Source organism: Odocoileus virginianus, chromosome 1 (genome assembly GCF_023699985.2).
Source record: "Odocoileus virginianus isolate 20LAN1187 ecotype Illinois chromosome 1, Ovbor_1.2, whole genome shotgun sequence".
NCBI lineage: Eukaryota > Metazoa > Chordata > Mammalia > Artiodactyla > Cervidae > Odocoileus > Odocoileus virginianus.
In genome coordinates this window covers 56,579,196-56,585,748 of record NC_069674.1, presented here as the reverse complement: position 1 = coordinate 56,585,748, position 6,553 = coordinate 56,579,196, and the positions used below count along the sequence as shown (strand labels likewise).

The window sequence follows — 6,553 nt, the reverse complement described above, 5'->3', positions numbered from 1 at the left end:
TGACTGACCACAGCACCACCACCAACACAAATGCTTGATTCTCAGAGAACATGAACTCAATGAGCTACACATCCCCTACAGTATATAAGGTTGTAAACCTTGCCAATTTCTAAGCACTGGAGAGGAGTGGAGTGTTTAACAAGGGAGTAAAATAATCCAACTTCATTTTTTTATCATGAAAGATGGACTATTTATATTATGGAGGTATTTTTTAAAACCTTTCTTTTAGAATAGTTTTAGGTTTATATCAAGTTCTTTTGGATGTTTTACATGGACAATCATATCATTTATGAACAAAAGCAAATTTATGTCTTCCTTCCCAGTCTGTATACCTTTCATTTTCATGACTTATTTTAGTAGCCAGGACTTCCAGTATGATGTTGAAAGGAGTGATGAGAGGGGGACGTCCTTGCCTTGTACCTTATCTTAGTGGGGAAACTTTGAGTTTCTCACTACTGCATATGACATTAACTGAAGGTCTTTGTAGACAGTCTTTACCAAGTGGAGAAAGTTCTTCCCCATGCATAATTTACAGTATTTTTATCATGACCAGATGTTGGATATTGTCAAATGGTTTTCTTGCATCTACTTATGTGATCATGTGATGTTTGGTTTTCAGTCTGTTGAAGTGATGGCTTACATTGATTTTTGAATGCTGAACCAGGCTTGCAAACACAGGATAAATTCCAGTTTGTCATGATGTGTAATCCTTTGTGTACATTGTTGGATTCAATTGCTAATATTTTGTTGAGGATTATTGAATATATGTTCACGAGAGAGACTGTTCTGCAGTTTGTTTATTTGTTTTTTCTGCTCTCATATAATGATATAATGAGTTAGGAAGTATTCTTTCTGCTTCTGTCTTCTGAAAGAGATTGCAGAGAATTGGTATAATTTCTTCCTTGAATGTTTGGTAGAATTTGCTGGTAAGTCCATCTGGGCCTAGTGCTTTCTGTGTTGGAAGGTTATTAATTATTGATTTTTTCTTTAATAGATACAAGCCTATTTAGATTATCTATTCCTTCTTGTCTAAGTATTAGCAGATTGGGTCTTTTAAGGAATTGGTCCATTTAATCTAGGTTATCAAATTAGCGAGCCAAGAGTTATTCATAGCATTCTTTTATTATCTTTATTATGTTAATTTTCATGGGATTCCTAGTCATGTCTTCTCATTCACATCTGGTATTAGTAATGTGCATCTTTTTTTTATTATCAATTTTATTAACCTTGTGTAAGAACCAGCTTTTGGTTTGATTTTGCCTATCGATTTCTCATTTTCAATTTTATTTATGTTCTAGTGCTTTTTTCTTGTTATGCTTATTTTGGCTTTAATTTGCTCTTCTTTTTCTAGTTTCCTGAGGTGGAATCTTAGATTAATAATTTAAAATTTTTCTTCTTTTCTAACATAAATATTCAGTGCTATAAATTTCACTCTAAGCACTGCCTTCACAGAATCCCACAAGTTTTGATAAGTTCACTTCATTTCAGACTAATTTTTAAAACCATCGTGACAGTCAAGCAAAATACATGGAGGAGAAAATCTCACTCATGGCCTCAAGATTGAAATCTTGCTTTAAAAAAAAAAAACTTTGTAGATTATTTTCAGTCTCTCTCTGATGATTTTTCAGGTATGCTTGGCAACAAACATTTATTGAAGGATTTTTATAAACATTTCCTTTGGTGTGCTCTTTAAAACAAAATGCCACCAAACCTATGACATTTCATTTATTAATACTGAAATAGGGCCGCTTTCTAATATAAGCCTCTGCCCTGTGTTGTTTGTATTCTGCCTTGATATAGCAGTTTTGTGCAGTCCATACCCTGACAATGGAAAATTGTTGCAAACTTATTTTAATAATAATAGTTAATATTTACTGAGTGTTAAATGGACCTGACCCAGTTTCAGCTGTCCCCATTATCCACCCCTCCATAGTAGTTCCAAAGATGTTCCTTTACCCACAAACATATATAAAGTCTACCCTTTTTGTAAGAATGAGGACACTCAGGCTCCAAGAAACTGAGCTGTCCAAAGTTAAATGCTCTTGGCATTTGGACATGGCAGCATATTCTAGTCACTAATTATCTAATTAAATTTACAAATCTTACACTATGTAAGTGTAAGACTTGTCTCCTTAGTCACAAAGTCTCCCAAAACAAGTAAGAGCATGCTCGAGGAAGGAAGGGAAGCCTGGGAAAAGAAAGGCAATGGATGACCCTTACAAAGGTTGCTTTTGTGCTGGAGAGACCAATGTCCTGAGACAGTTGAGCTCTAAGCCTAATACTTTCGGGGGGTTAGTAAATTTATTGAACTCACAGGCTGAAACAGTCTCAGAGCACTGTTTATTCAGAGGAGACATATTAATCCACTAAGCTAATGCTTTAACATAAAAGGTTGGACTTAACTACATTAGCTTCAGTGACCCAAGTGATTTTATATGTTTCAATAAAATAAGTTTTGGTGTGAGCAACATACGGAGAAGGCAACAGCACCCCACTCCAGTACTCTTGCCTGGAAAATCCCATGGACAGAGGAGCATGGTAGGCTGCAGTCCATGGGGTCGCAAAGAGTTGGACACAACTGAGCGACTTCACTTTCACTTCATGCATTGGAGAAGGAAATGGCAACCCACTCCACTGTTCTTGCCTGGAGAATTCCAGGGACAGAGGAGCTTGGTGGGCTGCCGATATGGAGTCTCACAGAGTTGGACACTACTGAAGCAATTTAGCAGCAGCAGCCGTGAGCAATAAAAAAAAAAAAAAAAAAAAAAGAGCATCAAATTTTGTGTGTGTCTCTATGTGTTCCATCTATTGGGTTAAATTTGTAAACTTGGCCTGTCTATTACTTTGAAAATCACAAAATCTTCCATACTCTGAAACATGTATTTGTTCTGAAAAAGAAATTACCACCAAAATTCTGTGCTTATCTGGATAAAATGAAAGTTGCCTGAATGTGTTTAAGTGGGAAATGCTGCATAAAAGAAAAGATAAATTGTGACAACTTGGGTGTCCAAATAATAATGAAATGAAATTATATCTTAATTACAATTAGAAAGGCTTGGAGAGTCTGAAATGTGTGTCAAACATTTGTTTTCAGTGAAGTTTGCTCCTTAAATATGTTGAAATATAATTTTCACTAAATCTTAATAAATCATTTATGACAGATGTTAAGTGTATCAGTATAACAGGATCATGCAAAGAAATTGGTAAATTCCATCCTACTAATAGCATAAGGCAAAACAAATGTGTGTGATTAACAGTGACAGTTTGAGAAAATAACTCAAAGCAATTTAAAGACTCAGGAACCTAAAGGATCAAAAGAAACATGTTACTTTCATTGGGTGAATAGAAGTAACTTTAAAATTAGGATTGTTATAAGATGCTACTCAAAATGAGCTACAGGAAAGGAATGAAACAGGACCTATTTTATTCTCAAAAAGCCTATTCTGTCAAGGTTGTTGGAGAACCAATTGTTCTCAGGAGTTAGTCAAATAAATGCCTCTGAGCCTGTCTCAAGCTAAAAAATTACATACAAGCATTTAGCATGTATTAGTTTGACCCTGTGGCTGACCTCATTCATGAGATTTCAACAGAGTTGCTGAAAAATTCTTCAACATACTAGCATACCTTAATTGAACATGGCATGTTTTATAGCAAAGGGTATAATGTGGGAAATTACATGAAAACAAGACTGAAAAAACAAATTAATTTAACACCATTCTATATGCCAGTACCATTCCAGAATTTAACAAGAAACACAAACCATATAACCACTAAATTCTAGTTTCATTGATCCAAATCCCCTCAAAGGTATCCAACCCACCCACCCATTTGTCTCATTTTAAATATTTACGAACACAGCTTTTTATCTGGAATAATTATCAGTTGCTAATTGTTATATTAATAATGGAAAATTAAAATTCAACACTGAAACAGATGGCCTCACTTCCGCTTCACTCCAATCTCTTTATGTTATTGAAAATGCTCCTAAAAGCTAAAAACTATTTATCAGTTGGATGGGTTTTACAATATGTTTGTTATTACTCAAGATGGGGTGTCAGTGAAAGCTTTTCTTAGTGAGAGGCAGTAATTTCAATCTGGATAAAGTTCACAACGTTTTTCATAATGTACGCCTAAACATAAATATTTTCTGTCTGTATCCAAGAAAAAAATGGAATCTCTTACTCTTTGATGTTTTATTAAGTGTTAATCTGGTGAATATCTATTCAATACTCAGTGACAATGTAGGTCATACATTTGCATGTATTTGAGAACATCTCTTTATGGTCTGTCTGGGATTTGAGTCCACATGACTACTGCCTTCTCTCTCCATTCTGAGACTCCTTTATGCCCTTCCACCACATGCCTCCCTGACAAAATAGGCACTACGATTCTGCTTGGGGCTCAGACACCTTCCCAATTAAATCATCCTCATCTCTTCATACACTGTATGACTGAAGGCCAATAAAAGCCTTTCTAACCTCAAAATGCTACATATCATAATTTTAAAAACTACAACAAAGACATAAATGCAAGTTTGATTCTTGTAAGCCCTACTTACACATTTTACAGCACTGTTTTATTTTACTATATGTATTCATTTTCCATGCACATAAGAAAATTTAATAGTTATTATTTTCATGCAAAAGGTACTCAAACATGATGTAATTGGCAGCAAAATACCTTACACTCTATAAGTCAACTATAAATATTTTAGTCAAATTATTTAGGTAAATAACAGTAATGTCAATTTTTATTTTCTTAAAACAGAACTTATTTTGTGTATTTCCTTTAATCAGAAACATTATGAAGGATATTAATAAGATAAATATGTGTCTATATTATTTATATCAGCAATGTTTTTGTTTCTTTTCATCAACCAATTACATTTCAGGATAGAAAACATTAAAATTAGAATAGCCAGCTTAATTTAGCTGTCACCTTATTACTTATCAGTAGATGAATATTCACTCAGGATGTAGTGCTTTCCTGCTTTTTCAAATCAGAAACCATTTCTCAATTGCAAACAACTTAGCAAATAGATACCATTCTTTCTAAATCTGCAGAAGGAATTCTATTAAAAACTTCATTCTCTCTATAGCACTCCTATGATAGCTTTCTTGAAAAAAACCACAAATGAGACAGAATTTTGAGATGGAACTTTGCCTCTGATAAACATCGCAGGCCTTAGTTTTGGTGCTAAGAGTTTTTGAGACTCTTAACCCTGAAGTTCAAGCAAATGAACCCCTTCTGGCAAGTTTTGCAGTCCCTAGGCTGTGGGCCAGCTCTGGACAGAGTTTTACTCTGAAATCCTGCACTGATGCTAGTAGAACTCTGATGTTTTTATTTCCACAGTAGCAACCAGGAAAAGGGGAGATTCTCAATAGTAGCAGGGCAGCATGAAGTGAAGGAAGTAAAGTGTTATTTGTTCAGTCATGTCCAACTCTTGCAAACCCATGGGTTGTAGCCCACCAGGTTCTTCTGTCCTTGGGGTTCTCCAGGCAAGAATACTGGAGTGAGTAGCCATTCCCCTCTCCGGGGGATCTTCCTGACCCAGAAATTGAACCTGGGTCTCCCATATTGCAAACAGATTCTTTACCCTCTGAGCCACCAAAAGGTCAAAGCCAGAGATGTTATGCTGAGCAAGAGATGGGAAAGGGAAAGAGCAGCTGTGCCTAAGAAGATAAATCATGCACCAAAAGCATGAAGAATAAGGCCCAAGTCAGGATCCGGCCCCTCAAATGGCTGAAGGCAAAAGGTTCAGGATGAAAACCATGCCCAGTACGTGGGTGTTTGGCGACACCAACTATGTGATGTAACAATGGGCTCTGTGGTTACTAGGATCCTGTAAGGCTAACCGTAAGTTTTAGTTCCTATTTTGTAGACAATAATACCAAAAAATCCCAACTAAGAACATGACATGATCTGACACACAGTTTAGAGGTTCCACTCTAGTGTCAATATAAGGTCAAGGGTAGCAAAAACATTAGGGAGCAAGAAATTACAAAGGTAGAAAGAACAGCACTCGAATTGGGGTATGTTTGAAGACATTAATTGAATAGAATTGATAGTAATTGGTAAACAATTGTCTGCTGGGGCTGTGTGGGGTTAAAGTGGTATTTTTATGTTATTCCCAGGTTTGGCTTGGCCAGATGTAGAGGTGGTAGTTCTATTCACAAGGATAGGAAAATTTAGAAAGAAGGTAAGATTTTTTAGCAAAAATAGTGGGGTCATTTTTAAAGGTCTTGTTGAACAAAGTAAAAATATCCAGACCAAACCAGAGACAGACCACTCCTTCAGCCACTGTAGCTTGGTATACCTCCATTCTTGAGAAATTAGAACTTGTACCCAGAATATCACTGTGGAATATTTACTGGGCAGTATTCATAAACCCACATTCTTAGTCTAGCCTGCTTATTTTTTAAATTTTTATTGTAAATCTAGTGTTTGTCAGTGAATCAACATCTGGCCTTAAGAATCCCCATTCATGGCTATGTACAGATATAACTCTCCTAAGTGCATGCTAAGTTGCTCCAGTCATGTCCAACTCTTTGCA

The 6,553-nt window shown here is 35.7% G+C and overlaps 1 long non-coding RNA gene across 2 annotated transcripts in view; it reads left to right on the top strand.

Annotated features, from left to right (window-relative positions):
- Window positions 1-5,882: 5,882 nt before the first annotated feature.
- The window catches only part of LOC110135107 (uncharacterized), a 68,823-nt gene continuing 68,152 nt past the window's right edge, over window positions 5,883-6,553 (top strand). For both annotated transcript variants that reach the window (XR_002313266.2, XR_002313265.2), the window contains exon 1: window positions 5,883-6,032. This is a non-coding gene — a long non-coding RNA (uncharacterized lncRNA). The remainder of the gene's footprint in view (window positions 6,033-6,553) is intronic.